Here is a 22,506-nt window from a genome sequence, read left to right as displayed (position 1 = left end):
ATGGTACTGCAACACACTTAATCAGTAAATAATTGGAGGCAGGGACTTAAAACAGAACCCAATAGGAAATAACATAAAAACAAAACATTTTTTTTGATGTTTTCAAATATATTCATATTTAATTCAATGTTAAATGATACATATAACAATAATATCATTGTATTACAAACATTTTAATTAATGCTTTTTAATTTAAAACCATTTTTTTAAATAAAATCATTTAACTTTATGTGGGCATTTTTATTTTAATAAATCTTTTAGATAATTTTATTAAATTTACAAAATTAAATTAATTGCATATGTAATTCAAAATTACTTTAATAGTGCTTAAGCATTTTTTATTTTCATGTATATTCCCAAAACAATGTAGAAAATGAATTTACATTTATCTTTAACAAAAAATGCTTACACATTTTTTGATTAATTAACTTTATAAAAGTTCCCTATACTTTAACCAGGACAGAGACCTTCATCTACAAGTAGAAACATTAGGTGGCTCAATTACAAGCCCATTGCGCCTCCGGTATGACAATTTTTCCCATATTAAAAGTGATGGGCCGGCAGTGCGAGTGGCTTGTCAATGAGCCTCTAATTTTGTTCTTAAAGGTGAGAGACATGTAAATCCACATTGTGTAGTACATTTTTATTCTGAAAGTTTAAATAGGCAAACGTAGTAAAGTATAAGGCTAAAATGACATGTGCAGATTAACTTTTTTTATTTATTATTTTGTTTTTATTGCATTTAAAAAAAAAGTATACTCTACAATAGCACCATGCAAGGTGGTCTTGGTCTTTACCCACCCAATTGAAAATAAAAAAAAACATCAAATTATAGCAAACAAACAAAAACGAATATCTTTGGCAATCGCGATTATACAGTCGGCTTGAGAGATATAGGTACTGTACTGTCTCTGCAGATATGCTGCGTCTTCATTATTTTAATTATGTCATGCCTAACCCACTTCGCCCTGTGCATCCGCCATTGCCCTTTGGTGTAGGAATTGTTGCAATGGTTCCCATATGTCCTTCGGCCTTGATGTTGTTGGTAATTCCTCTGCATACAGTTCCATATTATCTTACAATAGACAAGTTCTTTAATCCAATACTCAGTTTTTGGTGATCGTTTCGCTCCTCATGTAATGGCTACCCTGCGTTTAGCCATCAACAACGCCAAACATATGAATCGACCCACCACCCCTTTTACTTGTGGAACACAACACAATAAGCATACTAAGGGTGTGCATTGTATCTCCAACCCCTACATTTCTGTAATATCCCTCACCACAGCACTCCAATAACAGGCCACCCTTCTGCATTCCCATGCAAGGTGCAGGAAGTCTGCTTCGGGTTGTCCTCACCTCCCGCACCTGCTAGAGTCACGCAATCCATAGCGGTGTAACCTCACTGGTGTATAGTAAACCTGGTGTATATACTTAAAATGTATAATACGTAAGTGTCTATTCGGAGCAAGTGTGCCCGTCAGTCCACATACATGTTCCCAATCTGATATGGATATCGGGGAGGTCAGACTGTCATTCCATCTCTCCCGACTTCTGTCTTGGCCATCACATCTCTTGTCACGTATTGTCCTATACAGTCTAGTGATCAGTTTTTTATTGGTGGGAGTAGTTAGCACCGGATGCAAAGAGCGTTGTGTGGGGGCTCAAGGGGGTAAGTGTCGTAGTGGGATCTAATTGCATGCCTAAGTCTGTGAAATGCAAATCGGAACAGCAGTGTGGGATTGCTTATGTATTGCAGGGTGTCTGTGGTATGAAACGTACCCTCTGGGTACAGATCTTGCATCAACTGTATGCCTGCCTCTTTTAAGAGACGCATTGATCCTGCCTCGTGAGTCACTGATAGTGCAGCATGGTGCTCTATTTGCATCGCTGGGGCATAAATAGGTAGGCCAGTTTCCCTATCCCCTGCCACGCAGCTACCGTGGTATCTATTGTGTTGATGTCCGTTTTCGGGACTCCACGCTTCGTGTGAGTGAGAATACTGTGTAGAGGAATAGGGGAGGCATCCCCTTCTTTGACTGCAACATGAGGGGTGAATGCATGCGGTCTAACCCAAAAATATGCATACTGTGCCTGAGCACTCAGATAGTAGACATACAGGTCCGGTGCACCAAATCCCTCCTTGTCGTAATCTTGTGTAAGAACAGTCCAGTTTACTCGGGCCTGTTTGCCCCCACAGACCAGTCGGAGTAGAGACATGCGGAGGGTGTTGAAGAATCCCTTTGTCAAAGTGAGCGCTATATTGGTAAACAGATACAGAAAGCGTGGTCAATACCAACATTTTTGTAAGCGCGATGCTGTCCACCAGGGACAGTGGTAAGGCTATCCATTTGTCGACTTGCCGGCCTAAAGTACTGCAAGCCCGTCCGTAATTTTCGCGTATAACCACATCTGGGACGCGGTGGATCCAGACCCCACGGTATTAGACCTGGTCCACAGACCAGACTAGCGGATATTCCATATCTGGCTGGGTCGTGAATTCCGTCAGGGGAATGAATGTGTAGATTAACTTGTGTGTAACTTTAACTTGGTGAAAAGGTCCCAAAGTATTTAGAAAGGTTCAAATTCCAAAAGCAGAGAACGAAAGACCATCTACTTTGTCTGCTTGCTAACTACATTTTCAGCAAATAATCAATGATAAAAACACTTCAGCATTCTTTTCAGAAATGCTGCTAATGTATAGTCTGTAGTACTTTGTCAAGTACATGAATAGTGGTTATAGCAATACGCAGCAATAAACGACAATAAGTTCCATTTAACAGACTATGAAGCATATTTACAAGTAGTTAACACCACTTTTTCTGACGTTCTGGTGGCGTTAAGTCCTTGGCCTTGTTTGCAAAGCGGCGTTAAGCCACTAAACATGGCTTAATGCAGCACATGCCACTCAGTCTACAGTACCCCTATGCATGACACCCAAACAACAGGCATCAAGAGTACCTATTCACAAGTGTCCTCACATAACAAGGGATCCATAACAAAGCAGCTTGATAGACTAAAAGCACAGTGGCAGACATATTGGCAATGCCTGTGCCCTTTCAAACTACAATTATATAGAAGAAACACTCTAAACTACAGTTTGAGGTACATCAACACAGTTTCAGGAGTGCATAATAACTAGAACCAAATGCCTATACATAATGTTTTAGCAATCAATAATGATAAGAAGTCAGGGACATCCCAATATTTCCCTTTCCAACCGAGCTAATATTAACTGTACCCTGATTTCATCAGGTTTTATCAACACACATATATCTATCCAAGGACCTGATAGAAAATGTGAGAACAGCCTGATGATGATTCATAACAGTTTGAAGTGCTTCTTCATCCTGGACAAGTCACATACGGAGCCAGCTGACGTATCAGGCACACTACTGAATAAATTACTTGAACAACACAAACACAATAACTAAATCATATTCTGTAAAATTGCAAAACACATTTACCCAGTTGTGGCTGATACTTTTAAGAGGGAGGATGGCAAACGGGACACACACACATACATACACATACACACTCACAGCCTTGCACTTACACATGCGCACAGACACACACATCCATTGACAACACTCATTACCAAATATTCATACATACACATACACCAAGCATTAATTAAAAAAAAAACAATCATACTTACCTGCAGCTCTGCCTCGGAGCTCCCAGAAGGTTTAGGACTGCTGCCTTCCCTCACGTAATCACAGATTGGGATGGGGTCAGTGGGACTGCTGACCATACCCCACTCTGTGATGAAGTGTTACTGATTGACACTCGACCCTGAGTGCTTCAGGGCTTAAAACTGAAGCGCCCAGGTGCGAGGCAATTAGTGACACTTCCTCTCGTCATTGACGGTGAGGGCCTCAAGGACCTTTGCTGAGCTGAGGAGGTCTCCCCCACAGGAGCTGTGACTATCTCAGCCAAGCAAAGTTCAGCTTAGGCAGCCAGGATCCTGTGCATTTAGCGCATGTATTGCTCCTTGCTGCATGACCTGAAAATGAACAGTGTCCGTCAGGCCAACCTTTGCTCAGCCTGACAGATAGTGTTCTTGAGGGAAAAAAGGTGAGGGGTCGTGGCCCCCCAGTCCCAATGGACTGGTAGCAGCTGCATTTACCACTTGAGATGTATAGCATTTCAGAATGGATGTACCCTTTTACAACAAACCAATGTCCCTATTGGAAGACCTTTGTATAACACTTCACAGTCTCTGACCTCTCTTTACTCCACAACAACCTTATCCCTCATGTGACACATATTCAAAGTCCCTCTCTAAACTAAGCTCCTATTCCACATGTGAAATATTATTTTACTTGTTCTACAATGCCTCCCTTTCTTGTGCAGTTATGATTGGATGACCTTATAGCCAACTGCACCTATGGAACATCTTCTCTTTCAAACAACCTTCCTAGTTGTCAGGGCAGAGCGCTCCCTATGATAAAGCATAATGAATGGTAAAAGAAGTAGATTAAACTTAAAAAATAATTATTAAAAATATTTGATGTTAAATATTACTATAATGCAAAAAAATGTTGCATTTGTATTTTAAAATATAGATCTAAATAATAAAAAATACTGCAGCATTTTCTACTTACATTTGAAATAAATATTTAGTTCATTTAAATACATTAAATAAAAGTAAATAATTCCCACCGAAACAGAAATATTAATATTTATTCATTAGGTATTATAAATGACACCTTATGTATAGATCGAATTTAAAATAATGTAATTATTTTTAATTCATTAAATATAACTATATATATATATGTGTGGATGTATATATATATATTCACTGAAAAAACCATAGGTTTCACACACGTTATAGTTAGGAATTGGCATTTAAAAAACCTTAGAAATTCAATGAAAAAACCAAAGGTTTCACACATGTTATAGTTAGCTGGACATTTCACTCGTAAAAAACCAATGAAATTTCCCCGTTATAGTTAGTTCAGCTAACTATAACTCACGCGCCCGCAATGCACTACTGATGACGTCACATATTACATCACTCATGACATGGTCACTGACATCACTCGTGACATCACTGATGACATCTCAAATGACATCACTGATGAAATCACTGATGACATCATCCTTGTGATTGTGTGTTTTTCTGAAAATAAATATGTTTTATATTTATGTATATCACAAGGTCAATGGAAGAATAAAATGGTATATAAGTGTCTAAATGGATGCTTTTTTTTAAAAACATTTTAGTGTAACTGACTGATTAAGTGTATCATAGTGAATACATGGCTTACTGAGTAATCTTTAAATATGAAAATATCTGTATCAGTTTCTTACTTTGTGTATAAGTGGCTGCATGGGTTGGTGAGTAGCTACATGAGTGTCTATATAGGTTATTAGTTGGTTTTTTGTCAGTATGAGTGTCTGAGTGTCTGTATGGTTCGGTGGGGGGTATTACGTAGTGCATAGGTGCATGAATGAGTGACTCACTGTTTGTATGTGTTGAAGACAGCATGTGTGCAGGACTGTATGGGTGGATGAGTGTGTGCATGGGTGTGTTAGTGAGTGAATGACTGTCTCAATAGTGTCTCCATGAGTAACTACATATGTTTTATACTAGTATATGTGACTATTGGTGTATATAAGTGAGTATATGTGAGAGTGAGAGATTGAAAGAGTTCCTGTATGTGTTTCTATAAGTGATTGTTTAAAAGACTAAGTATGTGTAAGTTTCTGTAGAAGTAGGTGTGGTGGAGTGTGTATAACTGTATATGCAAGTAAATGGATGTTTGATTCTTTATTAGCATGAGTGACTATGTGTGTGAGTAACTCTATGGATGAGTGGCGTTGTGTAACAGGATGTATAGGTGTATGAATACATATGATGAGTGAGTACATGTATGAGTGACTGTAGAGGACTGTTGGTGAATGAGTGGATGTGTATGTGGTTCTTAGAATTACTGAATAGGTTGTTGTAACTGATATTGATATGTTCATTATTTTGAACATTTTAGTTTCTATTTTTGAATGTGTGTATTAAAGGTTATATTAGGGGAAGAAGAGGTCTGCTACTCTTTCACAAGGATGATGTCATCAGTGATGTCATCAGTGATGTCATTTGAGATGTCATCAGTGATGTCATGAGTGATGTCAGTGACCATGTCATGAGTGATGTAATATGTGACATCATCAGTAGTGCATTGCGGGCGCGCGAGTTATAGTTAGCTGAACTAACTATAACGGGGAAATTTCATTGGTTTTTTACGAGTGAAATGTCCAGCTAACTATAACATGTGTGAAACCTTTGGTTTTTTCATTGAATTTCTAAGGTTTTTTAAATGCCAATTCCTAACTATAACGTGTGTGAAACCTATGGTTTTTTCAGTGAATTTGCAAGGTTTTTTAAATGCTAATCCCTAACTATAACATGTTTGAAACCTATGGTTTTTTCAGTGAATTTGCAAGGTTTTTAAAATGCTAATTTCTAACTATAACGTGTGTGAAACCCATGGTTTTTTCTGGGATTTTGTACGGTTTTTTAAATGCAAATTTTTTTTTGTCATTTTTTGTAAGCCTTTGTATAAAAAAATATATGTACTATATCCTGCATTATGGAAAGGTTTTTTTTTTTTTATGCATTTTTTTCCGTGCGCGTACGGTAAGCTGACGGTACGCGCTCTGGACGTCATTAGTACAGCGCGCCTACGTGATACGTGCGTGGCGTACGCGTACACCCGGAAGCAACGTCGCGGTTACGCGGGGGCGTGTAATGCGCATGCGCGAGTGTGACGTACGCGCTTCGTAAGCGCACCGTAAGCGTCACGTGCGCGCACGGTCGGTCATGTGACTTACAAAGAACACTTTTTATTGGTTGAAATTACTTTCACTTCCAGAAACTTCCCACACCACACCCATTCCCCTCATTACTGCTTGAAAGAACACTTTTCATTGGTTGAAACTACTTTCAGTTCCAGATTCTTCCCACACCACACCCATTCCCCTCATTTCTGCTTGTGATTCTCTAGGAGCAGGAGCTGGATTGACATTGGGATACAATGGCAGAACAGCACACCTCTTCTGAGAGTGAGGCTAGCAGCACCACCATGATCCAGAGAAGGAGGAAACAAAAGACTTCTTTTGTATGGGAGTATTTCACTTTTCCAGAGGGGGAGAAAAAGGTGAATGCTCAATTGGTCACTTGCATACTTTGTGGTCGTGTTTTATCAAGAGGAAATCCAAGGAAGAAATATTCCTTTGGAAATCACTCTATGAAGAGACACCTCCAGGACAGACACCCAAGGACCTTTGCTCGACATACTGGAGAAAACTCTTCAGTAAGTCACCAGAGCCCAGCCTCAGATGCTCAGCCGAGTACATCATCGGCAGCTCAGCTGAGCCCTTCCTCTGTTGTTGGAGCATCACCTTCTTCTTTTCCTGTGGACATCAACCCTCGATTTGGGAGGGTTGAAATGAGGTGTACAAGATGTGGTGGTCTTATTGTTTTTGGGGAGATCAGTCTTCCCCTTATTAACAATAAGATAGACCAGCATGTTTGTAGACGCTCATAATACTCCCATTCTTTCTTTCCTCCATCCCTGTATGAACCCAACAACTCTTATAAGAGCCAACCTTACCTCTCAACTTTTTTTTATTTTTTCTTTGAAACTTTTTTTTTTTTTTTTTTTTTACCGTACGCGCACGGTAAGCGTATTTTTTTTTTTGTTGTAAAAAAAACCCACTAAAAATCAATTACCACATCTCAAGATCCTTGAGAAATTAATAACTAATTTTTAAAAATCTTTTTGAGATAAAGTGGAAGAAAGAGACCTTCTAATTTCTCATGTTTTCACATTAGTCACAAAACAAAATTTCTTTGCCATTTTGAAAGCACACTTACTACTCTTTTTTTTGGCAAGTGATAAACACTTTTACAGACTGACACATTTTGAATCCACTTTTCAGATTCTTAAAACATCACATGTCCAAACTGCTTTTTCAGACTAGCACCATGTGTAATCTGGCTGACTGCCTACACTCCAGCAAGGGCAACCAGCCTTACTGATGCTGTATGTATTTGCATTACTGAGTCCAACCTCAAACCCTTAAAGTATTCTTTATTTTTACCAGTACACCTTAATTTATCTTGAAAACATAGTCCATATTATTTTACATGTTCCTCACATTTAAATTTCTCCCAAAACAGAAAATAATAAACACAACTTCAACAAAAGGAATTCCATTTCTATTATTCATTTCTTAATTTATCATATACATCCCCTCTCAAACTCTAAACTCACCTTTAAAATTAGTTAGCTGTGAAAGAAATGTGGCACTCAAACAGCAGATTATCAGAGCCAGGATCTCTGTTCTTTACACCTCTCTCCTCTCAGCAGAACCAGATAATGGCAAACTTTCCCTCTCTTTTTCCACACATATACATGTTAATTTCAAATCTCAGTGCTTCCCCCTTTTTTTCAAATGTAATCACACATTTCTATTGGTTGAAAACCAACCCTTTTCCAAAAGTACCCTTCCCCCAACTTGACTTCTGCCTGCTACCATAGCAACAGCTCATGGAACACTGCTGTGTGGAGTTAGGTCAGAAGTTCACCAAACAATGTTTCAATTCCACAGAGCAAGAGTGCTTGACTTTTCAAACCTAACAGCAAATCCATAGTACTGTTCTTTGGTAACACATTTTTCTGTACCAATACAAAACATGCTTCTATTAATTTACACATACAGCCTAGTTTTTATTCTAGAATGGTATGAAACAGCCAATCAGTTCTTTTTTTTTATGAAAAAAATATGTATGCCTCCATTTCCAAACTGTCTTTCATTTCTTTTTACCATTCTACTGAATTACACCTCCTGAGTGCATCCAGTTCTCCTTGGAAGATGTTCACAGTGTGGATTGTAGGGCACAGCTATGTCTTCTGGAGTGAAAAGTATGCAGAGAAAACAGGTATGGTGAGAGACCTTGCTTTGCCAAATGTAGACATTAAATGGATTGGTCAGAGAGGGTTAAAGTGGCACCAATTGATGCCATTGGTGAAATCCTTCATGCAAATCCAACACCCTGACCTCATAATAGTGCACTGTGGTGGCAATGACCTAGGCACTTTGACTGGGGTAGGTCTGGAAATGCTTATGAAGGACACCTTTGCACAACTGTTTTCACTTTTCCCTAAAACTGCCTTTGTGTTTTCTAACATATGCCAAAGGCAAAAATGGAACTGGTCCAATCATTTCTGTCCGCATATTGACAAAGCAAGAAAGCACGTCAACAAATCTGTTTCTACTTTCCTCCGTGACTATGGTATGGGTTCCATTTACCACAACAACTTGCGTTACGACATGCAAGACATTTATAGAGGAGATGGTGTGCACTTCAATGATGAAGGGAACAGAGTCTTCCTCTTGAACCTTGGACTCTGCATCGGTACTTACTTGTAGGTACCACTAAAAAATCACTTCATAAACACAACGGCTCTTTTTACTCACCTGAAGGCCGCCACCGCCAAGAGTCCACACAGATCACGCGCTTGTGCCGCCACCGCCAGGAGTCATCGCCAGCCAGATCCTGCGCCGCCGCACGGGACTCCGAATCCCGGCAGCACTTGCGGCGGCACACAGCTAGCACGCACGCATCAACGGCGCCAGGAGGCGCATAAAATCAGCGTCAGGCCGGCGGAGCGGGGGGAACCGTACTCACCTGAAGGCCGCCACCGCCAAGAGTCCACACAGATCACGCGCTTGTGCCGCCACCGCCAGGAGTCATCGCCAGCCAGATCCTGCGCCGCCGCACGGGACTACGAATCCTGGCAGCACTTGCGGCGGCGCACAGCTAGCACGCACGCATCAACGGCGCCAGGAGGCGCATAAAATCAGCGTCAGGCCGGCGGAGCGGGGGGAACCATACTCACCTGAAGGCCGCCACCGCCAAGAGTCCACACAGATCACGCGCTTGTGCCGCCACCGCCAGGAGTCATCGCCAGCCAGATCCTGCGCCGCCGCACGGGACTACGAATCCCGGCAGCACTTGCGGCGGCGCACAGCTAGCACGCACGCATCAACGGCGCCAGGAGGCGCATAAAATCAGCGTCAGGCCCGCTTCGCGGGACGCGAGCGGGACGCCCGGAGCGAAGCCCGGGCAAAGGGCGGGCCCTCTACGGCCCTCATCGGCAGGAAGAGACAGGGGCAGGGCCACACATGCTGCAGGAGTCATATTGGACACCTTTGCGCAAGTAAGTAGAGCACACAGATTTCCCCAAAATCATTACTTTGCACGTTCTGCAGTTACAGTATAAGTCATGCCTAAAAAAGCAGTCACAGTTCAAAATAACAAGATGAACAATTATTTGGTTCAGACTGTACAGAAGATCAATACGCAAAGGAGGGAGTCATTGGGGCTGAGCCAATCACCGGACTTACTTTGTTTGTCCCCACCCACTTCTGCTATTACTTCGTCTGATGAAATTAACACTCAAGATGTTTTTAGCGCCACCATGTCAGCTGACACTGTCGCACAAGTCATACCTGATATTTTGGACAATGTAATCCCAGCCTCTGAAGATTCGTTTATTGAGGATGATACAAATATTTCGATTGATATTAATTCTGACCAAGACACACAGTCTCAGACATCCCAGGTGCCTATTCTTGACTTAACTCCTACAGTTCATGAAGTTAGACCCAAACGTCAATGCACCAAGATCCCCCTTAAGCGGGGTGGTCTACGATCTGGGGCTAAATGGAAGAGAGTTAATTCCTCAAAATCTACACAAATGAATCATGCTGAGGATCCCTCTATTTGTTCTATTGAAGAAGCCCTCTTAGACAAAATTGCGGACTTTATTGAGACTAAAATCAATTTTATTATCAAACCCCTCATTTCTAAGTTAGACAAATTACAAGCAGAGGTCAAGAAGCTGGGTGGTTATCAAAATACAGTTGCAAGTGGTATTGAAAATTTAACCACGATAGTTACTCTTCTGAACAATAAACATGGGGAAGCCGCTGATGGAACTATTTTAGGTGCCGGAAAGGGAACAGAGCCCTCTGGGGAGAATCCATCCTCACTGATTCCCAACGCTGTTGTTGGGTCCTCTACGTCCCAGTGTCCCCCAGCAAATCCAATTCCTGCGGCAAACGTTGCCCACATGCAAACATTACAACCCCATACTTCTACGACGGATCCCCTGCAATTTATTGTTGAAGCCACACCCGTGGTGTTAGTTCTTGCAAATGTTCCTCCATTAGAAAGAGGCTCGGTGGAAAGTTCTAACTCACTGTGTAGCAAAGCTTTACACTGGTTAACCAGTAATGTGCGGCTAGCTCCAGGAGGACAGCAACATCTTGCAAGTGTAATCAAAACAGCATCTAGGGTTCCTTGGCTGGGAAATCGCCCAAAAAAATTCAAAGGTGATTGTGTGGCCGTGAGCTTTTCAAACCAAAATGTTCTTCCTAATATTCTTGCAAATATCCTTCCCCCTCAACGAAGACAAGGCACTGTGGTTCCCCTTACGTTGAAATTCTTTTATGGGGAACAGCAGAATGTATCAATCCCAAAGACTCCTGTTTTAGGATGGAATACAAATTGGGATTTTCACTCTAGATGGGGCCAAGATATAAGGAATAACGCACCAGCCTACCGACAACAACCCTTTGAATTTAACCCTGTTACACAACCTTTGGAACTGTTTAACCGTTTTGCGCCACTTTCTTTTATGGATCAAAATGATTGACTTTTGCCAAGTCAAATTAATGATGTTGAGGAACCACAGCCGGCTCTTGTTTTACCTCTCCAGTTCTCTGCAGGCAATAGAGCCGGTAGAATTTTGAGCTGGAACATTGCTGGACTTAGAACCAAATTTAAAGACAAAATGTGGCTGGACAAAATCAGGAGTTATGACATTCTCGCTTTCCAGGAAACTTGGGACACGTCAGAGTGTTTGCCCCTAGATGGCTACTCTCATTTTTCAGTGCCTGCAGTCCCTAGTAAAGCAGGAAGAGCTAGGGGTGGGCTAGTTGTGTATATTTCTCTTGACGTTAAAGGTAAACCCAGATACATCCAGTCTAAATCCAAAAACTGCTTAATGGTTGAATTGACCTTATCAAACTGTAACCCTATTTTATTCGTAAATTTTTATAATTCTTCGACCAGTCAATTTCCTAACGAGCATTTGTTAGCCTTACAGGATCTCTTATCTACTCATATTGAGAATAGTTGTTGTGAACTTGAGGTAATCCTTATGGGAGACTTTAATATCCATCCCTGTTTGGCAGGCTGTCAGAGGGAAACTGAGATACTTCCTTTCCATCCTTCATCTCCGCATTTTGAACACACTCCATGCGGAGAGATCTTGGAATCATTTTTGGCTACCCTCAACCTTTACGAATCTTGTACCTGCTCAAACGATTTGAGGCTACCAACATATGTGGGTCATGATTCTGGTACAATTATAGATTACATTTTTGTTTCTTTAAGTATTCTACCTAAAATATTCATTTATACGGTAGAAACTTCTGTTTTTAGCGATCACAATCCTGTGATTTTAGAGGTTTTAGCATTTGGAGCCCTGGAAAATAGGAAGATTGACATATTGTGCACACCAGGTCTTGAGCTTAAAGATCAAAACCGTAGGCTAAAATTGGACCAAGTTATCCCAACATCTTTTTTACAGGAGACATTGGCCAAAGTTGCTGATGAAATTGCCATTTGTCTTGATAACGAAAACCCGAGTGCCAAAGTGGTTGATGCCTTTGGTGTTATATGTCATCAAGTTAATTTAGATCTGACCATAAAGGCAAAATCAAACAAACCAATTGGCCCTAGATGGTTTGACTCAAACTGTTCTAGGGCCCATTCAGCCCTTCTTAAAGCTCTAAAGTGTAAACCTAGAAATAGAGTACTGATAGCTTCATTGAGGAAACAATACAATCTCGCTATTAGGAAGAGGAAATCTGAGATTAAAAATGAGGCTTGGAATGATTTGTTACTGCCCGAGACACAGAAAGATAGTGCGAAATTCTGGGCAGTCATAAACCATCCATATTTTGTGGGATTAGATAATCAAAGAGCTGACTGTATTATCCCAGACGAACAATGGGTGTCACACTTTAGTAACATTTATAGTCAAACTCACACCACAATAGATTGTGAAAAAACAGCACTAAAATCACTCACTCAAATTCCTCCTTTCACTCAGGAAGAGGTGATACTTGCACTAAAAGATACACTTTGTAAAAAGGCACCGGGGCCAGATGGGGTCCCTGCAGACTTCTTTAAGACCGCCCCTCAATTTAGCTCAAAAATTTTAACTAACATTTTCAACGCCACTAGGGAATTTATTTTCCCCTCTAGTTGGGCAACTTCGACCATTGTGCCAATCTTCAAAAAGGGCCAGAGGACAGATCCGGCCTGTTACAGGCCCATCTCTCTTATTGATTCAAGTGTCAAAATCTTGGGGAGAGTCCTGTTAGGCAGATTGTCCACGATTTTAGATAGTAAGGGTATTTTATCTAATGCACAATATGGCTTTAGAGCCAAAAGAGGAACTTTAGATCAATGCCTAAACCTAGAGCTTATTATAAACAAATATGTGGTCGCTAGGGGTGGTTCACTGTACATGGCCTTTATGGACCTCTCCTCAGCTTTTGACCTAGTTAATAGGTCAAGGCTGTGGGGGATCCTGTTGGCCGTGGGCCTTGACCCACCCTTAGTTGATTACTTAGCTGAGCTACATAAGGATCTGATGACTTCTGTTAGAGTCACTAGGGAAGGAAGATGCACCTGTCTCTTTAAGTCTGAGAGGGGGGTTAGACAAGGGTGTATACTCGCCCCCCTATTATTTACTCTATACATCAATGACCTTGAGACAGTAATGCAAACATCACACAGTGATATTCCGTGAGCAGGGGAGACAAAGATACCTGTCCTCCTGTACGCGGATGACGCTGTTCTTCTTGCACGCTCTGGAGTTGCATTGAATAAACTCCTTTTATCCTTTGGAGCTTTTATGGCATCTTTGGATATGAAAATTAATACAGATAAATCACATGTAATGATCTCTGGACACGCAGGCAGAAAAAAAAAGATGCTAACATTTTACTGCACAGGGAAGGAGGTAAAGAGAGTTCCTTCTTTCCCATATTTAGGTGTGACTTTTGATGAAAAGGGCTCCTGGGGCCCTCAGCTTCTGGTTAAAAGTAATGCTGTCGCTAGAGCAACCGCAGGACTGCTGGGTTTTGCCAAAAAACTGGGCGCCCGTCCTATGGAAAGCATAATTAAAGTTTATAAAGCAAAATGCATGTCAGTCGCCCAGTATGGCTCCATTATTTGGGGATATACTAACCCCATTAAAATACAGAATGTAGAAAATAAATTTTTAAGATCTCTTCTTTCTGTTCCACAATCAACCCCGATATTTGCATTGCATACAGAGGCAGGATTGGGCTATATAGCTGATACCTTGAAATTAGCACCAGTGATTGGCTGGTTAAAAATCTGGCTTAACCAGGAGCTTACATTAAATCACATCATTTTAAAAGATTGTTTAGCCCTGGACAGAGCACTTAAAATCCCATGGGTAGGATATGTGAGAACTCAGCTGTCCTTAGCAGGCCGACCGGAGCTCTTTTCATCTCCGGATGAAATAACTTCCGAAGACTTAAAATCAGTTAAAAATACCCTGTTAAATCTATACGCTCTGGAAAGGGAAGCACAAGAGTTAAAAAAACCCATGGTAAGGAAACACTTTTTGCTCACCTCTGTTCCTGGAATGGAACCATACCTTGTGTGGGTAACAAACCCTTACCATCGTTTTCTCTTAACGAGATTTCGTTTCGATTTAATCCACTTTATCTTGGGTAACTTTGGAACTTGGGCCAGACCTGATGACGCTGAACCCTGTGATTGCGATTGTTTTTCGGTTCAGGATACGATGCATTTTATTATGTTCTGTGGTCATTACACTGAGATTAGAAAAAGGTACTTGCTCCCTATTTTACGTTCTCAGGGCTTTATTCAGGTAAAACCAGCTCTGCTTTTCTTGCAACTTCTTCCTAATATAAAAGTAGCCTTCGCTGTCGCTAGTTTTCTAGTGGCAGGAGCACGTTTGAATAAGTCCAAATTAAGGCACAGGCACTTTATCTGTGAAAAATGAACTTCCTCTCTTTTATAACATACCCTTCTTTTTATTCTTTTTAAAATATTTATGCATGTTTTAAATGTACAAATTTAATTGTTTTTCTTTTCTGATAATTGTATGCAAATTTAATGATCTGATGAAATGTTGTTATGTATTTTCTTGCTCGTTCTGTTATGATTTTCAATAATCGAATAAAGATAATTGACTGACTGACTGACTAGAGCCCCCTAATATCTAAACTCTTAAATCTGAATTTTATTTCTTTTTTTATTTTTTTTTCTACCGTACGCGTACGGTAAGCTTACCGTAAGCTTACCGTACGCGTACCCCGCGATTTGTTTTTAAAAATAATAAATGTTTTCTTTGAACTTTTCTGTCCTTCTTTGACCCCCTTACAAATGTTAGGGGGTCTGTAACTCTCCTCCTTGCCCCCTTTTCAAGATATCACTCTTTTTTTTCTGAGTGAAACACACGAAATGGTGGCCGCCGCTTCCTGGTTTCGACCGATTCGAATGTTTACTAAGATCTAACAGCCAATCAGAATCGCGCTCGCGCACGCCACCGTACGCGTACGGTCAGCGCACCGTAAGCGCACGGTAAGCTGCCACAGATATATATATTGATTTAAAGGCTATTTTCTCAGATTCTACTGAACAGATTTACACCAAACCTACAAAAGGCACTTCCTTGACCTGGGGACTACCTCTCTGCCAAATTACATTAAATTCTGTTCAGCCGTTCGGGCTGTAGCCCTGTCTAAAGGTCCTATGGAAAATTGCATGGGAAAAACACGTTTTGGGACCCCCCTTTTATCTCAGCCCCCGCTTGACGAATCCCCCCGAGACTTTCAGGGTAGGAGCGGAGCGTAGCACCCCACCTATTTTGAAAAATTTGCGAGGATTCGTCGACCGGCGCCAAAGTTATTCAAAATAGAATGTTGCGGATTTCCTATGGAAACGTGGTCCTAACTATAACTACCTACTGTCGACCGCCAGTAGGTAATATATATTTTGTACAATTGGGTTCAAGTCCAGGCATGCTCTCTGTGGGTGCCAGCGAGGGACTGAACTCTAGAGCCCAAGGCAGTTTTCCACATACAAATGACGCTGTGTTCCGTTTTTTTATTTTAGAAAAAGCACTACTCCACCAACGCGTTTCGACCTCACAGAGTCTTTTTCACAGTAGGTTGGTCTTTTTTTAATTTCCTATTTATGCTCTTTCCGTCGTCTGCCCATTATGATGCATGATGGGAGAGAAAGAAAATTAAGAAGCACCAAGACTGATTTTAACGTACAGCAAAGAAAGCAAGAAAATAATAAACGCAGTACAGAAACATTGGCATTTGATCAATGAAGATCCAGATATAGGATATCTTCTGGGTACTTATAACTTATAAGAAAACTCAATCTCTGAAAGATAAGTTAGTTCGAAGTCACTTCAGCTACTGCCTTGAAAGTTTCAGGGTGATCTGTCAAGCGGGGGCCGAGAAAAACGGGGGGTACCAAAACAATTTTTCTCCATGTTAATTTCCGTTGGAAACTTTAGACATGGCTACAGCCCAAACTCCTGAACGAAATTACATCAAATTTGGCAAAAGGTAGCTCTTGGACCAGAAAGCACTCTTTCTGGCACATGCATCAACATAGGGTTTTGCAATTCCTTAATTGCGATTATTAAGGAATCGCAATTAAGGAATAGCAAAACCCTATGCATGTAGGAATCGCTAAAGAAATAGCGATTCCCACAAATTCCTTAATTGCAACTCGCAAATTGCGAGTCGCAATTAAGGAATGTCTTCCCATTCATTCCTATGGGCCTCGAGGCCCATAGGAATGAATTGGAGATTGCGGGAGCAATTTGCGACTACCAGTAGGTACTCGCAAATTGCTCCCGCAATTTCTATGGTGCAAGGGTGTCAAAATGACACCCTATTGCACCCATGTATGTGAACTCTGCACAAATGTTGCATACACACATGCTCTAAGGGCATGTGTGTGTGCAATATGAAACTTAGAAAAAAGCAAAAAATTGCTTTTTTCTAAGTTTTAGCAAATTACCATGAAGTCCAGCTTCATGGTAATTTGCTCCCGCTAATAGCGAAATCGCTATTTTTTACACTTTAATGCATTGCATTTAAGGAATCTCAATTTGAGATTCCTTAAATGCAATCGCAATTTAAGGAATCGCTATTTTGAGATTCCTTAAATTGCGATTTTTGCATTTGGGATGATGCATCCCAAATGCAAAAATACCGGTCGCAAATGGGCAGATTCTGAGAATCTGCCCGTTTGCGACCGGTTTTGTGGTTGATGCATGTGCTTGACAGTGTTAAATGGTATAAATTTGTTCAGTAGTTGCTGGGAAATTTAAAGATTCACAAAAAAAAGTTAAAGAAAAAGAAAATGGGGCAGGGTAGAAACACCCTGATGCCCTAGGCCTCTTGGAGGGGTCCCAAAGGGACCCCACAGGTCTAAAAAAAGCTTTTTTTAAAACAAATTTGGGCAGGAATAGTGGTGGATCTGCGAATCCCGATGAAATTGTTTTTTGAACTAAGCACGGGTTCCCGCACTTTGTTTAATTAGGCTCCCAGGTGGGTCAGGTCCCGGGGCAGTTAAAAATAATGATGTGGGGCTGTGTGGCCCCCCCTCAGACCCACGAACTGCCACCTCCAAGGAGCTATAAAAGATGGTATTGCTTGGGGGGCTCCAGCCCCCCACGCAGCGCCAGGGACTGCCAGATCCCTGGGGATATGTCATACACTTGCATGGGGCCAGGCCCTGGGGCTCTGGCCCCCCGACACAGCCCTGGGGACCACCACATCCCCAGGGCAACTCTATATTTAATAACATATGGGCCACATGGCCCCCACAGCCCGGGGGACCACTGCCTCCACAGGGCTTAATTAATGTTGGAGAGGGCCGTGCAGCCACCCTCATGGAGCTGTATATGGCCTTGGGGACCACCACCCCCCAGGGTCGGCTCCAGCAATACATTTATGTTTGCTATGGCTTTGCGGGAGCACCACTGCCACCGAGCAGTAGCAAACACGGCTTGACTTCATGGAAGCCAGAGCATTAAAAATGCTCTCGCTTCCATGAAGCAGAGCAAATTGCTTTTGGACAGAGGGAGCTGCATGCTTGCAGTTCCCTCTGTCCAAAAGCAGTGTCGGCTCTCACAGGAGGCATGGAACCGGCAGGGACAGCAGATCCTTCAAGCTCCGCCTGCAGTTACCAACAAGGTGGCCAGGCCCTGGGGGATGGGGTCCCTGGGGCAATATCAGCCCGGGGAGGGGGACCGTGACGGCCCCGTCCCCATTTTTTTTTTAAAGTCTCCAGTGCTATAATAGACCTGGGGAGGGGGTCACACATCCCCTTTTAAAAAAATGAATAAAGGCCTGACCCTGGGGCATGGGGTCCCCAGGACTTAAATAGACCTCCAAAGGGTTCCCACTCCCATTTAAAAATAAAAAATAAAATAACGGGCAGACCTCAAGGCATGGGGTCCTTGGGGCGATAATTGGTCCAGGTAAGGGGGAGCCATGCAGCCCCCCTTCCTAAATTGTTCAAAAATTTAAAAAGGAAAAAGCTGGGCTGGCCTCAGCTAACTATAACTGCTAAATTTCACTGGTTTGTACGAGGGAAACATGAGCCTAACTATAACGTCCCTGTAACCTTTGGTTTTCTTATTGCATCTCTCTCTCTCTCTCTATATATATATATATATATATATTTATATATATATACATATACATATATATAGGAGGTGTTGTGTGGATATAAATTATGGAGCATGACCCACGTGCTGCCATTCAACCTACTAAGGTAAATGCTAACCCAGCAAATGTAACGGCGGCGACGGAAGGGATTTGGTGTGAGGAACTCCCCACTCCAATCGTTCTGGGGATGTGAGCTTTTGTTCAGGACAAAGGTTTATCCAGCATTAGCTGACGACGAAATATTGGTGTCCAAATGTCCACACAAATTGCAATTAAGATGCAGAGTACGGGAAATGACATTGAGCAATGGATTACTGTTGCCTAAAGAATAAGAACTGCTTCTAATTAATCAACATTTTACTTGCCTTTCCCGATGCATGTTGGATGATGTAGGACTATGAGTCATGTGACACCGATTCACCTATAACAATGCACGCAGATATTCACTGTTGTTTGAGCTTTCTCTCCGTGATCAAGGCTAACCCCGAAACATGTTGGACTGAGAAAGCATGTTGCTGCATTTCCTGAAATAAAGGCACTTATCTCCAGAAACGGGCCTCTCTCTCTGTGCTTCATGTGGTGAAATTGACGGGCGTCTCCGTGCCCGCCTTCAGAGGCCGCCCTGCAGGGTCGGTGGCTCCTAACTCGGAGGTGTTGTGTGGATACATACATATATATATATATATATATATATATATATATATATATATATATATATATATATATATATATATATATATATATATATATATATATATATATATATATATATATATATATATATATATGTATTCACTGAAAAAACCATAGGTTTCACACATGTTATAGTTAGCTGGACATTTCACTCGTAAAAAACCATTGAAATTCACCCGTTATAGTTAGTTCAGCTAACTATAACTCACGCGACCGCAATCCACTGCTGATGACGTCACATATTACATCACTGATGACGTCATGCAGTGAGTGTGTGTTTCTGTAAAGTTTAAATATGTATAATATATATAGGGAAAGGCCTGTGGAAGAATGAGTGGCTCTACAAGTGTGTGAATAGATGATTTTCTAGGTGCGTAACTGACTCTATAAGTGAGTCATTTGAGATGTCATCAGTGATGTCATGAGTGATGTCACTGGCCATGTCTTGAGTGATGTAATATGTGACGTCATCAGCAGTGGATTGCGTTCGCGCGAGTTATAGTTAGCTGAACTAACTATAACGAGGGAATTTCAATGGTTTTTTACGAGTGAAATGTCCAGCTAACTATAACATGTGTGAAACCTATGGTTTTTTCAGTGAATTTGCAAGGTTTTTTAAATGCTAATTCCTAACTATAACGTGTGTGAAACCTATGTTTTTTTTAGTGAATTTGCAAGGTTTTTTAAATGCTAATTCCTAACTATAACGTGTGTGAAACCTATGGTTTTCTTAAGTGAATTTGCAAGATTTTTTAAATGCTAATTTCTAATTATAACGTGTGTGAAACCTATGGTTTTTTTAGTGAATTTGTAAGGTTTTTTAAATGCGAATTTATGTATGTATTATTATATTTTTTATATATTTATTTTACAATAAACTACCTATGTATATAGTTATAGATTGACTGTATCCTTTAATATGGAATGGCTCAGCTCTTTTATTTTGAATTTGGATAAAGTTGAACAGCATAGTTAATATCTTCTATAAACGTATAAACAGTTTAAAATGTTTTTCACCGTGCGCGCACCCCGCGATTTAAAAAAAAAAAAAAATGTTTTTTTCACCCTTTGGGGTCCTTCAGGGACCCCCTGACAAAGGCTAGGGGGTCAGGAACTCTCTACCCTGCCCCCTTTTCACGTTCTCCACCTTTCTTTTTCACTGTCACACACAAAATGGCATCCGACACTTCCTGATTTCGACCGATTGGAATGTTGACTGACATCTAACCACCAATAAGAATTACGCTCGCGGACATTTGGTGCACGCAACGTGCGCGCACCGTGCGCGCACGGTGCGAGCATATAGATATTTATGTACTTTTAACTGCAATTTTCTCAGGAACTACTGAACAGATTGACACCATATATGCAAAAGGCACATGCCTGACCTGAGGACTACCTCTTTGCCAAATTTCATGTAATTCTGTTCAGCCGTTCGGGCTGTACCTTCGACTAAAGGTCCTATGGAAAATGCATGGGGAAAACGCATTTTGAGACCCCCCTTTTTTCTCAGCCCCCGCTTGACGAATCACCCCGAGACTTTCAGGGTAGGAGCTGAGCGGAGCGCCCCATTAGTTTTGAAAATTTCACGAAGATAAGTCAACCGGCGCCAAAGTTATTCAAAATGAATTTTCAGATTTTTCTATGGGAACTCGATCCTAACTATAACTATATATATATATATATATATATATATATATATATTACCTACTGGCGGTCGCCAGTAGGTAGTTATAGTTAGGACCCTGTTTCCATAGGAAAACCGCAACATTCTATTTTGAATAACTTTGGCGCTGGTCGACGAATCCTCGCGAAATTTTCAAAACTAATGGGGCGCTACGCTCCGCTCCTACCCTGAAAGTCTCGGGGGGATTCGTCAAGCGGTGGCTGAGATAAAAGGGGGGTCCCAAAACGCGTTTTTCCCATGCATTTTTCCATAGGACCTTTAGACACAGCTACAGCCCGAACGGCTGAACAGAGTTCCTTGAAATTTGGCAGAGAGGTAGTCTACAGGTCAAGGAAGTGCCTTTTGTAGGTTTGGTGTAAATCTGTTCAGTAGATTCTGAGAAAATAGCCTTTAAATCAATATATATATCTGAGCCAGCTTACGGTGCGCTTACCGTGCGCTTACCGTACGCGTACGGTGACGTGTGCGAGCGCGATTCTGATTGGCTGTTAGATCTTAGTAAACATTCGAATTGGTCGAAACCAGGAAGCGGCGGCCGCCATTTTCTATCTCGCACTCTGAGTGGGTGGAAGAAAAACAAAGGCAAAAAACATATAAAGGGGCTGTTTAGACTGCTCCCAACCACCTAGCCTTGATGGAGGTGTCCTCAACGAACCCCCAAGGGCAAAAATGCAATTTTAATTTTTTGTCGAAAAATCGCCGATTACGCTTACCGTACGCGTACGGTATAAAAACTGCAAAAAAAAAAAATATCCATAGTCTCCACACCCCGTGTTCAAATGGTGCCCGAAGGGCCCCATTTGTGCATGGCATATTATTTTGCAGCATAGCACAACAAAAAATCAAACAATACCTTTCCCAACGAAGCGCATAATATGTCCTCCATGCGCGCACGGTGCGCAAAGCGCACCGTGCGTACATGGCCCATCCAGCGTAACGTGGGCACGCGGTGCGCGTAGCGCACCGCGTGCCCACCCAGCGTGCACGGCACTAACTGCGTAAAGTGGGCGCGCGGTGCGCGAAGCGCACCGCGTGCTCACTGTGCACGCACGGTGCGCGAAGCGCACCGTGCGCGCACGGAACGAACTGCGTTAAGTGGGCGCGCACGCCACGAATGGCGTAAAGTAACTTAGCATTTAAAAAACCGTACAAATTCACTGAAAAAACCATAGGTTTCACACACGTTATAGTTAGGAATTAGCATTTAAAAAACCTTGCAAATTCACTGAAAAAACCATAGGTTTCACACATGTTATAGTTAGCTGGACATTTTACTGA

The sequence above is a fragment of the Triturus cristatus genome, chromosome 2_2 (genome assembly GCF_964204655.1).
Source record: "Triturus cristatus chromosome 2_2, aTriCri1.1, whole genome shotgun sequence".
NCBI classification, from domain to species: Eukaryota; Metazoa; Chordata; class Amphibia; order Caudata; family Salamandridae; genus Triturus; species Triturus cristatus.
Note: the sequence above shows the minus strand (reverse complement) of the source record.